The following is a 15555-nucleotide window of genomic DNA, read 5'->3' on the forward strand; positions in this document are numbered from 1 at the left end:
AGAGAGGGAAGAGGAAAATTAGTCAATATAAACCTAAATTCATTAGAAGTGACGCATCATACATATGTCAACACAGCTATAGAAAGGTATATATTACATGTATCTCAATTCCTTGCCTTATTTGGACTCACACCTGAACTTAGATTCTAGCAGACTTTAACATCAAATACGTAGATTAATGCCATGTTATATGTTTCAATTTTTATTTAGCTTTTGTATAAGTAGCGAGGATCCAAACTGTCACAAATCATCAGTTGTGTTCTAATCCAAATGGATCCTGGTGCACAGTGTTGTTTCTGAGAAATGTTTTAGAAATTATTTTCCCACTGAAGTATCAGGTTGAACCAAACCACAATCCATCGTTAAGATGGACTGAGATCAGTATATTTTGGATAACAGTCCAGAAAACTCATGAAGAATCCACTGGAAATTCACAGTGAAAAGGAATCGGTACTCACCAGGAGTTTATACTTACGTTTTCCCTGTTTGTTTCCAAGTCCTACTGATAGATGCATGAAATAGAGAGTTGCCTGTAAAGGTATTCAAGTTGAGGGCAGTACCAAAGTGTGTGTTTGTTATGATTCACAGGTGGGAATTCAACATAAATTTGAGGGATGCCCAGAAAGACAGACCTACTCTTAATATGCTTGGCCAATGTGCTGGGAGACATGTCTGTTGGACTGACATGGGGACACAGCAGTAGACATTGAAATTGGAATTCTTGTTGCACCAAACAATGATAAGGGGATCTGTGAGCCAGTGCAGTACCTCCTCATACCTGACAAGCAGAGGAACTTTATGCAGATATCAATAGTTTTCTTCCTTATTGCTGTATTTTATGCCATGTCGACAGAGAAGTTGTCTAGTTAATTCTGAATGAAGGAAAAGCTACAGAAAACCAGAAGACCCTCTACATAAGCTCCTAGAGGCATAAATATTATTTATAGCACTTCATTCTTATTTAACTGGGGGAAGTAAATGCTAATAAATGCTCAAAATAAAGAGATTAGAGATGTGATTTAGCACAGTCAGGGATGATGGTTATTCATCAGAAGTATCTATTCATTTTTTTCTTCTATTTATTTTTCTTCATTTTTCTTTGACATAGTTGCCTAAGAGACTGTTTTGACATTGATAGTTCAGGGAGGAGCAAATGCATGCACTGAGGACTTGGATGAGTTTCTGCTATTTGAATTTGCTTGAGATTTTATTAAATAGCACCGCAGCTCAGGACAAGCTGATTGCATTTCACAGCCTATTTCCCCGTACTCCCTAAATGCTGATTTACCAAGAATGAAATTCATATACACATACTCTGGAGCATGTGTTAAAGCTGTGCTAAACATTTTCCATGTAACCTCCAGCTGGCAACATTTTGCCAGAAAGCGTGGTACTTAGAAATGATAAATAAATAAAACAAATAAAAACTTGTGTTGTAATAAGGAGACAATGGAACAGCTGCAGGGCATGGAGTAAATTCAGCTTGACTTGATGGGGACACAGTGGCTGGACTTTACCCAAGAGATATTAGCAACATTCAGATTCCTAAGGGGAAGACTGTGGAGAGGGAAGAAGGGATCTCATTGGGAGGTCTCTTAGCACATTTGGAAAAATAAACACAGAAACTATGAAAAATAATATTTAAGCAGCGAAATCAGCATATACTGTCCTCCTGTAGTATGTTGAAAAAACATGAACTTGTCTCAGGAAGAAAAAATAATGAACAGATCTTTGTTTTGCTTTGTTTTGTTTGGAGGGAGAATAGGAAGAAGATGGAGGAGGGCTGGAGCTTGAGAAGGCAAACTGTGTGACAACAGCCACCAAGCGAAGGAAAGAGAAACAGTGAAGGTAAAGAAAGCAATAGCAAAGAGGGTATACCAAGTGTGCTTCTAAAGGGTGCTACTCATTAAAAGAAAAGAACCCCCCACCAGACTTCTTTAATTGTATTTGTAAGGGCAAAAGTAACATGCAGCACAAATGCTTCTGTCATGAAAACATTTTCAGTTCAAGCAAAATTTCAGAGCAGTTCCTCAGCACCAGTAGTGGTAACAAGCGCAACAGCAAAAGCTACAGTAGGTGGAACATTTATGTCTATTTTTCTTTACCTTTCATGGGTGGGCTGTCTTCTGCTTATAGTACTGTACATTGTTCTTTACTGAACATGTTGCAGTAATAGACCACTGAGACCTGTATTATCTGTGCCCTATTGTAGTTGTAGGAAGTTGTAGGAAGGAGTTGTAGGCCTCTTGTAGGAAGGCCAAATGCTGGGTTTGTTTCTCATACAAAGTAGTTTTATACATTGAGGATGAACACCCTGATATGTATTTATGCTTTAGGCACCCACATTTAGAAATAACAGCCTTAGAACCATGTAAGGACCAGTGGCAGTGGTGGAACTTTTCGAAAACCAGGGGTAAAACTTACAAACAATATACATCAAGCAGGCATACCAGATTCCTGTATGCTGGTTTCCTGTTACTCAACTGGTAGGCAGAACTTTCTGAGTTGGAAACTATAATAGTTTAAGAGAAAGTAAAATGGGGTCATGTTAATCTGTTCTCTCTTATGTTTTCACTGAAATGCATGAGGGAGGCTAAGCAAGAATTTCTGACATAACTGCCACTCTGACTTTAGCTTGACTGGGATGTCATGATCAAATGGCTTCACTTGCCTGGTACGTGCTCCTCTGCTTTTTACATCCTTGATATCCCAGTTTATACACGTGCACACGCTGGCTGCTTCCAGGACACCACAACCCGTCCTGATAATTGCACTGCTGAAGCTATCTGCTGTGTTAAAGGTCAGCAGAAGGGCCTTAGCGGTGAAGTAGCACTTGCCTATCGGAATGCAAAATACTGGGGTGAGAGAAGTAAAACTCAACTATTATATATTACAAAACTCAAGACATTTAAAGTCCAGTATATCATTCTCATGTTCCTATATCCAGAGAAGAATGTCACAGCGTGACTCCATCCTTGTGACAGAAACTGAAAGAAGAATGAAAAATAATGCAAAGTTATCTCCTTTTTGTTAAAATCTATTGTAATCTTGTGTTCTCCCTCTGTTATTGCACTGAAATAAAGCTATTTTAATCCCAGGGTACAACTGAGAGAAGCCCTGATCTAATAATTGCAAAACCTCCCAATCCGATACTTTAGAACTTGGACTACTTGTCACTTATGAATATTCATACAGACCACTAGAAGAATTATATTCTGTCTGCGGTTACAGGCAGGAAAAGGACACGGTAAATTCTAAAGAGACAGCAGTATTTCATGGAACACTTGTGAAATATTAAGGGCATCCACAACAAAATTCTTGTAGGAAAATGGTTCAGGAGCAGTATATGGAACAGTGATAACACTGTCATGGAACACATCTTTTAGAGATAAACAAAATACAGAAAACCATCTGAAGTCTTAGAAAAGTTGGAATTCATCAAGAAACCTCATAATATATATATTTCTCTTACATGGAGTATCCACGCTGATCAGGTAAGACACTGAACTCAAGAGGCTTATACAAACTTTGCAAAAGAAACTAGGAAAACAAACTAAATGCAAATTTTATCTTAATGGAAGACAAGTTCTTATCTGAAGTAAGTATTTACCTCCTGAAAGCCTGCCCTAAGGTTTACAGTTAAGAATAGTTCAAAATGTGAAAAATCTTATGCTTGTTTATGTCCATTCCTTTATGATTACATCAACTGCAGAATTCCTTGCTAGTAAAATAATAAATGTTTAAGAAGATTATTTTCTAGTGCTTTTTGACAAGTCAGCACATACATAAAAAAGCCTAATCTCACCCTAGCAAGAAGTGGACTTGTTCCAATGGCAGATGTACTAACCCAAGCAGTTATTCAGTGAGTTGGTTGCTTTGAAGGACTGACTGTTGTCTGAAGTGGGAGACTTCTTGTGTTCACAGTATTCCCTGAAGAAATGAAAGTGGCCTTTTATGAGTTCTTCCATTAATAAAGATCTTAAAAATAGAGGTAAGGTAGTGTTGAGACCTCTACAACCAGAGGTTAATGGTAGCTTACCCGCTACCATGCTGCTGCTGAAATGAAGGAATCACTTGCTCTCCTTCTCCCTCATCTCTCTTCCTACTTTTCTTTCTTTCCACCCCACCTCCTGGCAAGACAGTTGTCCCTCCCTTGCAGCAGCTCTGATGCTGCAATGGGCTTTTTTTTTCCCTTCTCATTTACACATCAGAAAACCACTCAGCTGATGTAATGACTTCGCTTCTGTCATTTTAAGGAATTAAAGTTGCCTATGATGAAGTCTGGCAGGCTCCAGAGCCAGCAGAATTTTGTGAAGACCATTGACTAAATCAAATCAGACCCCTGGCCACTACCATGATGTCATTTGTCCCTGCTCCAGGCCAGTCCTGTTCAGGCCACGCAGCCTCTCTGCGGGGCAGCTAGACTGTCAGCAAATGTAGAAGTTTGTTTGGTTTAGATGTGTCTACAGTCTGGACTGCTGAGTTTACTTCTGCACATGGAGGATGCAGGTCCTCTTCCTCTGAGGTAAACACCTTTATTCTTAGAACAGAATTTAAAATATTGTATAGAGATTAAAGAAAGCTGCAAATGAAAAAAAATGTCATAAGCTTGAAGCTTGACCAAGACAGTCCAGGTGTCTTGGAAGAAACTCTTCTTGGGAATTTTGTGGGTAAGTTGAAGTGCTGAGAGGAAACATTTCTGGCGCTCTCATTGAGAGTAACAGTTTCCATTTCTGAAATTATGTACATATACCTTAACCTTTGCTTTCCGTCCCAGCTACTTATTATACCTGATACTTTATTGTATTTCAGTATGTTTTCCATCTTCTGCCTGGGTCTCATTTCCACAGAACAGCTTCAGTTTAAGGAATTTTATTTCCATCCCCCACCTGCAATTGCCAAAGGAATGCCTCTGATTATTTGCCCTGATCTTTCCTAAACGTATCCATGCTGAGGTTGCTTTTATGTTGGTGCCTGCCAGATCCCATCCCCAGGACTTCACTTTCCCTGGGGCATCACCTGAAGATGTTCAGAGAGTAAAATTTGCTTTTTGGGAGCCTACAAATGCTTTAGTCTGTTTCAGGCAAGTGTGTCTCCGTGCACCAGGTGCTGAGAGTCATATCCTGTCTTGAGTTAAACCCATAAAAACTCATTAAAATCAATGGAGATGCACAGGGAAAAAAAAGTAGTACTTAGCTCAGATACACTGGGCTCTCATCTGTAGGCTTAATAATCTATTGATAGAGTCATCCTGTGTTCCAAAGCATGCCAACACTTCCTATAACATGTTGTGATTGTGCTGCGCTTTCAGCAAAGGTGGGTCTTGTATTTAAAAATGACATTTGCTTTACCATTCTGCCTAAATTGTGGATAATGTTTTAATAAATGGTATTTTTAAAAAGAAATATATTATTTGATAAAATTATTACTCAAACTGAATTCCATCAAATTGTCACAGTTGTTATGTGCTTAAAAAGCTTCTGCTCCTCTATTATTAAGTGGTAAAAGATTATAATTTGATAAAAATGGATACTAAAATGACTGATTTTAAAAAGTATGTTTCAATAAAATTCAGCATAAAAATTCAAAGCAAAATGTAAAAAAAAGATTTGCTTTATTATTTTAAATCTACACATTTAAAAATATTTCAGTGAACAAATGAATGTTGTAATAGAAGGTACATCACAGGTACTACATTATCCTCAGTTTCCAGCACTCTCTCATTCGCTTGTATGATGATTCATCAGTCCCTACTTATACACTATATGCTTCAGTATAAGAGATACAGAGTGTACACAGTAAACACGAAGTGCAAAGGAGGTTGTGGTAGTGGAAGTTAAAACAGTACTTTGAAAACCCTCTTAGTCAAGGGCATTAGTTTGGGGGCATATACAGCTCCATCCCTGGAAGAGGGGGTTTGGCAGTTGTAATTGCAAAAATTCTAACTCGACAAGTAAACACATTGCAGCTGATTTTTCCTGAGCACAAATGTAACCATAATAAACATAATGACCACACTTTTTTTTATAACTCATTGTAACGTGAATGAAAACTGCGGGAAGCTAATTTTTTTTCTTGTTCAATTTAAAATTGAACTAGGAATCAGGTGTTCAAAAGAGAATGGTTTGAGAACTGGAGAATAAAAAGCTTTGAAGGAGGTTAAAAATGAGGGAACTGAATTGCTAGTGAAAGAGAAGTTTGCTTATTTATTAAACCAGTGATATTGTCAATTGACTAGGAAATAGAAATGAATTAAACAAGTAAACTACAGAAAAAAAAGAAACAAAAAGAACAGTTTAGGAATAACCCAGAGAATATCAAAGATAGTAATAATTTCTTGAATATTTGGTAAACTAAAGAAACCAAAAGTAAAGCCATAAAAAGCTAGACCCTGCATATTTACATTTGTTCCTGGTGTGGTAAGCTTACTTCTATTAAACAAACAAACAAACAAAAAAACACAAAAGGAGCCAAAAGGCATTGATCTGATACTGGGATGTTCGTTATTCTGCCAGGTGTTGTTCACTGCATCCAGGTAAGGATCAGCGCCTCAGAGGGTCCCTTTGTGCTTTCACAGGGTGTTTGTTGCTCGTGCAAGAAGTTATGTGAGCGCTTCAGAATGCTAGTTACAGTGTCAGCCTGAATAAGGGTCTTGCTACAAAACAAGATGTCAGCAGTAACTAATTAGGGGAGTGAGTTATTGTAACTCAGGCTGCTGCATCACCGCTACAATATTAGTTCCAGCGTTGTCATCACAGAAACTCAACACGCTTGTTTCTTCACTCCACAGGTGAGCTGGCCACACCAGACTCCAGTTAAAAGCAACAGTGAGCTCAAAGCACATATTTCTGTGTTTTAACAGGAGCCACATAAAAGATAAATTTCAAGTTGCATTTCAGATCAAAACTGCAGCAGGGTCCTAACAGTGAAGTCTTGAGTGTATTTACCCTATAGATAATAAATAAAAAATTAAGAATACCATGGCAATACATTCTAAAAGGAGTCAATCTTCAGCTGTGTGAAGCACAGTAGATTTTAATTTTGTAACAGAAAAGGCAGCCTGGGGTCTTGATAATTTCTTAGAACATGCCAGTAGGTCAGGTATCATCACTGGAAACCAAGCTTGAGCTTAGGAGTATAAGCATCAGATGAAAAGACATGTCAAAGTGTGCAGCCCAGCCTCTAGGAAGCTGAAAAAAACCACTAGAAGATAAGTGCATGTGCTGCAGCATTTTGTTGACCACAGCGTGTAGTCTGGTGCCCATATGAGGACCTTCCACTGATGAAACTGGTGGGCAGGTTATAATTTCCAGCACAACCCATTAACCATCTCGTTCCAGCAACATCGCAGGAGACTGAGTGAAAATACATGAAAGTGCCATTGCTCTTTTGTTGAGGAAATTACCTGTTGCCTTCCAAGGGTAAAATCAGATTGACTCTGTCAAGGGTGAGTGGGGGAGCAGCCAACTGAGCATTTCACCACGGTGTAAGATACAAAAATATTCTGGAATGGGAAATGCCACATTTGATGCCCCTGGAGTGTTACTTGAGCTATTTAAATAATATATTTTTCTCTTCACTCCCTAAAGGAAAAATTGCTTTTTAGAATTTCCAGACCACCTGAAATATAAAGTCATTGAAAAAGAAGCAGACAATCCCTTCCCCTCAGATTTGTCTGGTATTTATTGATTTTTTTTTTAAAAAAAACTATTTAATTTACCTGAATTTTGGCTCTTTTGGAAAACAAAACAAAACAAAACAAAACAAAACAAAACCCAAAAATTCAAAATGAAAACTTAGAAGAATATGTTTTGGAAACAGTAAAATCAGTTTAAAGGTATCCGAGTTTTTCCTTTGTTTCCTGCCCCAGAACTACTTATCAAATTTGTCTCAAATTCATAAATCCTGAAGTAGCTTTTTAAAAGTGATCTATTATTTTTACCCATCTCTGCATGCTATGTCATCAGTTACTGATCATAAAAATACCTTTTGTATATATAGAGTAGGTGCCCATCTCTCTCTTTTTTTTTTATTTAAGTAAATTTTCCAATTTATTGTGTTATATTATTCAGTTCTCTCCCATCTATTTGATAATGATCTTGGATTTCTGGTTCCAGTCAGACTATGTTGCTGACTAGCTATTGATATTAATATTATTATTATTTGTCTTTGTTATTTCTTAGTAAGTTGATCTTTAGGTAATTTCTGCATTATTTCTACTAAAGATATCCTCTAGATTGTACTACTGGCATTCACTGAGTTCCCCTAAATAGTTATATTCTGCACCTTAGAAAACCTCTAACACCTTAGCACAACCTAAAGGCTAAAGATGAAGTTCTGACTTTAAAAAATGGTATCTCTTTTTGGCTAAGGACAGTACTTTACTGTAAGGAGTTCTTGCTTGTTAATACAAACACAGGTCTGGTTTTATGGTAGTATTTATTTATGACTTCTTTATATCAAGGCTCTCTAAACTTCTCCTGTAATATACTCTGTCACAGTTTCACATAAAACCGTCTACCAGAAGGGATTGACATTAGTTATGAGAGAGAGTAGCAGCAGCTCTTTAGACATATAACTACTGTGCCATTTTGATGTAATTCAGTTTAAATTTCAAACATTTCTATTTAACATAATCAAGTGGTATGAAATCTTCTTTTAAAATGGCAAGTATACAGTACTAGCTCAATTGGCACTTAGCAACGGTCCTTTTACAATATGCACAATAGCTTCCAGCAGGGAGTTTTTTAAGGACCATCCTCTGAGAGCACAAACTCACACACGTACAATCAGGAGACATCAAGGTTCTATCTCCAGCTCCCCTTGAGATGTTATTTAGCTAATGCACAAATGTTACAGCTAAGCTGTTAGCCTGAAAAATAGAACAAGCAGTTGTGTGCAGGTACACATCTTTTCTTTTTTTCATTCCAGGATAGCTTCATATTATAATGTCACATGAAGTAACACCTAGAAAGGTGTAGTATGTGATTTTTACTCAATAGGTGGATTTCCACATTTAAATGCACTGCTGCAGTCAAGTGCCTCCTCTTGAATACTGTATTATACAGTGGCAAAGCACCTTTGAGTGGGTATACAGCTGCAGTCATTACTGGATATTCTTTGGTTAAAGTATTGCTGGAAAGATATAGCTCTATCACAGGCTGCCATCACCAGTAAATACTGCTATGAGCATAGCTGTTTTACATCCAACAAAAAGAAAAGATCTGGTCCTGCAGCTAGCTTTCCTCGAGAGAGTCAAATCCTGGCAAACAAGCCCCTTCTCTCAACTGCAAACCTCCCATACTTATTGGTTGTCTTCCAAAAACTGTGCTGAACCATATAATAAGTTCAAATTTCATTAAGCTCAGGAGCACAGGGAGTTTCTAGCATGCTGCTAAAATCATGGCATAATGTTCTGAACCGGATGATTGCATTATAATCTCATTTCAGTTGGGATCTTCTTTTCCTAATAGAAGGCTTTTAAATCCAAGATAGGAAAGTAAGGGGGTCTCCAACGCTGAAGTCTGCACTTGTGTTACTAAATACATTGCTTAGACTTTGTGCACGTGGAAAGAGATGATGACATTGATATTGCCATAGTAATGCTGTCTTGGGTGTAAGACTTCAGTGCTGGCTTTAATTCTGTTCATATGGAAAGTTGCAACAGCAACATGGTAACACCATGGTGACAGCCTGGAGGACTACCTCTGCCTGATGATAAAAATAATTTTATTTTTTTTTTAACTAACAAGAAATGTGACCATTTAGTAAGACGCCTTGATGACAGATTGATGGACAGATCTTCCAACCTGTTTTCTTCCTGACAAAAGTTTTTTTAAGATAAGCACCTCAGAGTAAAATACAATAAAAGCAAGAAAGAGAAAATGGGCATATATTTTTAGACAGTATGAACATATGTAAAGAGAGGATATTATTGTACGCTTGGAACAATGAATTAGCAGTGTAACAGATTCTTTAAAAAGGTGCTCTTTGCTAGTGCATAACCACGAAATCCACGGAAAAGCCTGGAAATCCATGAAAGCAGGGATATTTTCTGCTTATTCTGTTTTATTTCTTAATATTTTTAAATCATAAAATAACGTAGATATAAGTTAATGAAAAGAACTTGTGAAATCATGTTGGATTTTTACTGTTTGATTGTGGGGAAAAAGTTTTTTCAGTCAAAACATTTGCTTAGACATATTCTAATTGCAGTGTTTTGATTTGTTAATTTTAAAATGACATTTCAAACTTAAATATACATTTGTTTAATAAAGAAAACTTCAAAAATTCTCTAAAAAACCCTGAATATTTTATGATTTAGATTGATTTTTTTATTCTTTTTTAAACCTGCAGAAGACATTTAAACTTATATTGTTTCAGATGTGGATCAAAGTAATATATGTGCTCTTAATTTTTCAGTTCAGACAGTGAATCAAAGAATTAGTGATGTGTACTTCTCTGACTATAAGTACCAGTACAGGCTTTGGTTAGGTTAAGAACCTTTCCTTAATCTGGTCTATTAAAAGTGCCTGTGTTCTAAATCTGCATGATTTACCTGAATAACAAAGCAGAATAAGGTTTTTTTGTTTGGTTGGTTTTGGTTTTGTGTTGTTGGTTTTTTTAAAAAAATTCTACTGACAAACTGTCAGACACTCTAGGGATTGCTGACCATCTGTAATATTACCAGTTGGCCCATTCTGAGTATTCAGGCACAGGAACAGCTGATATTAGAGACAATTTTTTGTGTGGCCATTGAGAGCCACAGCAAAACTTGCTCTTCTTGACTCCCAGGCACTGGTTTGAAGTATAGTGCTGGACCATGAAGCCAACACATTAGGTCCCAGGAGTTAGATAGTTTATACAGGGTCTTTATTTAAAAGATCAAAGATGAGAGTGCATAGTGACTCCTGTGAAATTTTGGTGTTTGATAGTGGTTCACTGGCCACACCAGTTTGGGAGTGGTTGACTCCCCCCCCAGAGATGTCATCTATGTAGGCATAGAAAAAAGCAAGACTGACACAGTGTGGTGCAAGTGTAGAACATAATTTTTAAACTTCTAAGTGTTTTATTTTGACCATTCTGATTGCCTAGGTAAAGTGGAACTGGTAAAGTCAGCTGGAGAATTCACTTGCCCCAAGGCCCAATATTTGATTTTCATGGTTTCTCTTTGGCGTTTTATAATGTTTTTTGCTTCAAAATCCAAAGTGCAGCAGTCTACAAAAAATGGTGACAAGTAGCAGATTGTCCTTTTTTTTTTTTTTTTTAAATTATTATAACAGAATCATTTTATAATTAGAGCCAGTTAAAAAAAAAACCCTAAATCTATAACTAGCTCCAAACTAATTCTTGGCTATTCTACTGCTAGAAAAAGCCTAACTAATTTTAAACTATTAAAAAAATCATCTGGGCAGACAAACCTGCCTGCCAAGTTTTAGGTGGACAGGATCCAGAGTGGCTGAGATATTATATGTTAAAACTCAGTTCTTACAGTTGAAATGCCAAACTACAACATCAGGACCCTGATGCTATAACTTTTAAGAGAGCTAAGTGGTGTAATACTGGACATAATTATTTCACTCACGAGCAAAAAGGCCTATTACTCATAAGCAGAGCTTTAAGTAAGTTATAAGAGCTATTTCTTCAGAAACATACACCAGTCATTTGACCAAACAAGACTGCGCTTTGCAGTTATATGTTACCATTTTTTGGACTTGCTGCATTGTGCAAATTGACAGATTTTGAAAGTCTGTTGGTTATGGCCTCAAGAGATACTTCGTAAACTTTTATTTATTTATACTAAACCCATTAGGGCAACAAAGGCTAAATCAAACTTATCTCACCCATCTTCTTTTTCTTTATTTCTGTATTTATCTTGGTTATATGCAGTACAGTACCTGGCAGAATACCAAGGCCTAAAACTCAGCTTTCTCTGATGTTGGTGTACTAGCAGCTTAAACAGCAGTTTCCTTGCCAATTTAAACTTTTACTTTTTAATGAAGAATTTAAACCAGAAAACGTGAGCATTCCTTTGGTTTGCTCTTTAGTAGGAAGTAAGTTTGAATTGGCACTGTGATCGCTAAAGCTCTTTACAATCTTATTGAACCAAAACTAAAAATTCTGCTTAAATCTTTGTAGTCATCTAAGAACATAAAACACCAAAAGAACAATAAGCAAAACAAAAAAATAATCAAACCAAATATATTTTACAACTTGGATTTTGGAGAAACAAGCTCCTCTTTAATTTCTTATTTATTCATTTTAAATAAAATCGTTCAGGCCTAACTCATAAGAGAAACTCCCCCTTTGAGGGTGACCTCTCAAAATATACAGCATCATAAAATGTACACAGAACATTTTATTCCTATACCTGTGCTGTCATAGGAAGACTATTTCCAGGCTCTGAAATAATATTGCAGACTTCTGGGGTTTTCTGTGTATTTTATGTTGAGGAGCTCCAGAATCTTTCCTTAGTTGTAATAGATCTCCACAAGCTGGCTCAGTTTACCACTCTCAGAAGGGAAAAAGGAGGCATGAGAAACATCGTAATGCCCTGGAGCAACATGTACAGAAAATTGTCTTTCTTTGCTTCTGCTCCCATATATTCTCAAGAGTTTTCTTTTGATGGGTTTGGGCCAAATGACCAAAACAGTCTATGGGGCAGGACTATCGTGCAAGAGGAGATGCCTGAGGCTGTGCTTACCTTGAGGCACTGGGCTTTCTCAGAATCCAGACAACAGCAGCTTCCCAGAAGCTGGGCTCCCTTGCCTCTGATAAGAGTTAGATACTATAGTACCTTCAAAATCTGGGCTATTACAGCTATTCAGAACGTACATTTAAACACATGTATACATACTTCACTGGTCTTGATGAGATTAGTCATATCATGTAAGAACAGACTTATCTTCAAAGGTACTGGACTTTTACAGCTCTCGTTTTTTTGTTACAGGTACTCCGTGCTTCAGAGAAGGCGGCATACTTGCACAACTACTTATTCCCCTTCCATTAGATGATGAGCTGGGGATATGGTGACACTGAAATCGTATCTGAAAAGTGCTTAGAGATCTTTGGGAGCTAGGTTGAAGAAAACTGAGAAATATTATTAGATTATATGCACTTTTCCAGAATTCATGAAATATTTTTTTTTATTTTCAATACATCTGCTAGTGAAGATTTAACTGCTGTTGTCAGTGGTCCCACACACCTTTTTGTGGGAAGACTTGCAGTTCATAAGAAAAAAAAACAACCCAGAACATCACTGGAACTGCAACATAACTACAGCAGCATCTGCACTAACCTAGATGATCATGTACACTTCCCTCAGCTTAGTCTACACTGGAGCCATGGCTTATAATTAACAACTGTTGGCTGCTGTCATTACCAGAAATTTTGAATTAAACCTGTGTTCAGGTTGATTTTCAGATCCTGTATTATCAGATACTTCCAGGGTTGAACTGGCTGTTCAGACAGGCTTTCAGAAACAAAACATTGTATAGAACTAGGTAGCTCCTTATGTTCCAAGAAGACAGAGAGAAGCTCTCAAGCTTCACAAGACAGAATGGAACTTACTTAGTTGGACTGAATAGGAATTTTTACTCCCTAGATGTCTTGAGAGTCAAATACGATGAATCTCCTGAAGAAGCACTGGAAAATTTGGCCCAGATTTGTTTTTTGAAGAAAGTATAAATAAAGCTTTATGTAGTATATCTTCTCTGAACAGTTAAGAGGTCCTCCCTTCAGGCTCACCATGCTATCAGGAGCACAAACGGGTGGCCTTTTTCAGGGGAAAACACAGCAATTTTATATTTCAAGAATGGGCACAAACTATGATGGTGCCCTTGCAAAACATAACTCTGCATGTGGACCTCTAAGATATACATGAATATGCAATCAGATACCATCAGATATCTGTTATATTTCAGTTGAAAAAGGACCTTCTCACAAACATATGCAGAAATATGTAGCTACTCCACAAAGAGTAGCTTCTCCGCTTAAGCCTGCCTTGAAATTTCTCTTTTCCTATGGACCAATTAAGCACAAGGCTGGTCATTCAATGTGGACTATAAACTCAGTGCTGAAAACCAAGACAAACAGTGCAGGAATGGGATGAAACATTTGCTGAAACATTTTTGTCAGCCAAACCCAGGTAATCTACATTACAGATTTACACCACAAAGGAATAACCATTGTGTATTTGAGATCACCACAGAAAAAAAGAAAAAATAATATTTCTGTATTAAAGTGAGTTCATTGCTGTGTAATTTTCTAACCAAAATGACATCCACAACCTTCCAAAACATGCATGTCTCCAAAATGTCTTCTCTCCTGAAATCTTCGTGTGCATCTAGCATTTCTGTAAACTCTGGTGCTGAAAGACAAAAGAGAACCCAGCTGTCATTTGAGGGTTCATCCCCTTCATCATGAGCCGCACTGACAGCCTTGCTTATCTTGGCTGCTCCTTCCTTAATCTATAGGAAAACTAAGCTTGGCCAACCTTTTGCTCAGTGTGGTTTGTTCCCGCTTCCTTTTCCATGCCGGCTCATCCTTCCTGGTTGTCATGTTAAATAATCTGGAGGAGCCTGTGTTACTCCCCTACAAATCTGCATGGGATGAAAGAAAAAGGACACGAAGGTAATGGTAAACCGGCCACAAATGTTGTTGTTTGTGGCTATGGATCCACATAGCAGGAGGCTTATGCAATAGATGCCTTTGTGTTTCCTCATGCAGATGATTTGGCAGCATATGACTAAACCCTGAGTGCAGACACATGGCTCCAGAGACATTTGCTCAGTTTATGGGGTGAGGGAAAAAATCAGAATATATATTTCAGAACATATTAGATATTTCTGGAATACTTGATGGTACATATACCGTGTGCTTAATACATGCATTATGCCTCAAAGTATTCATGCATGGATATTTACTTTTATTATTTATAGACCAGTTACAACACCAAGCCCACTTCCAGACGTCAAGAATAAACCTATATTTCACAGCTATTTTTATAACCAATAGTAAATCTTGTAGATGATGTGAGTACTGTGAAAGTTATCTGACCTTGAGCAAGAAGAAAACCCCACAGGAAGACTTCTATCTCAGAAAGCATCAAGAGATGCCTGATAATCATTGCTTATTTGCAGCCAGAGACAGTTTGGTACTACACTAGGTTTCTTTTAAAAATGAAAGACCATGCACACTTCACCCAAAAATCTCCAAGCCAAAAGTACGTTCTTTCACAGTGGATAGAGCAAGGTGTGGGGCCGGCAGTTTTTTGGAAAAGGTTTCACTGCAGTTCTCCAAGAAATGTACACATTAGTGTGAAAACAGCCACATCCGACTAAAAGACCAACATCAGGAAGAACACCAGTACTGTATTATGCAGCTTGCACCACACCATATGCTTGCGCTGCCCAGAAATGTTCCACATGGCTCTCTTTCCCTCGTGCCAATGATGCTTTAAGGAGCCAGAAGACTCTGCCAGTAAAAAAGAAGCCAGTTAGGAGTACCAGAGACTAACAGATGTTAAAGTTGGGATAAACCACCACAATCATCTAT

At 37.5% G+C, this 15555-nt stretch overlaps 1 long non-coding RNA gene across 2 annotated transcripts in view; it reads right to left on the reverse strand.

The window, feature by feature from the left end:
• LOC121089062 overlaps window positions 1-15555 on the reverse strand; it is a 77958-nt gene that overhangs the window by 7868 nt on the left and 54535 nt on the right. The window contains exon 3 of one of the 2 annotated variants that reach the window (XR_005828116.1): window positions 14972-15474. The exons of the other annotated variant lie outside the window; for it this stretch is intronic. This is a non-coding gene — a long non-coding RNA (uncharacterized LOC121089062). Of the gene's footprint in view, window positions 1-14971; window positions 15475-15555 lie in introns of those variants that run through there. 2 annotated transcript variants of the gene reach the window in all.

The sequence above is a fragment of the Falco naumanni genome, chromosome 5 (genome assembly GCF_017639655.2).
Source record: "Falco naumanni isolate bFalNau1 chromosome 5, bFalNau1.pat, whole genome shotgun sequence".
In the NCBI taxonomy this organism is placed as follows: Eukaryota; Metazoa; Chordata; class Aves; order Falconiformes; family Falconidae; genus Falco; species Falco naumanni.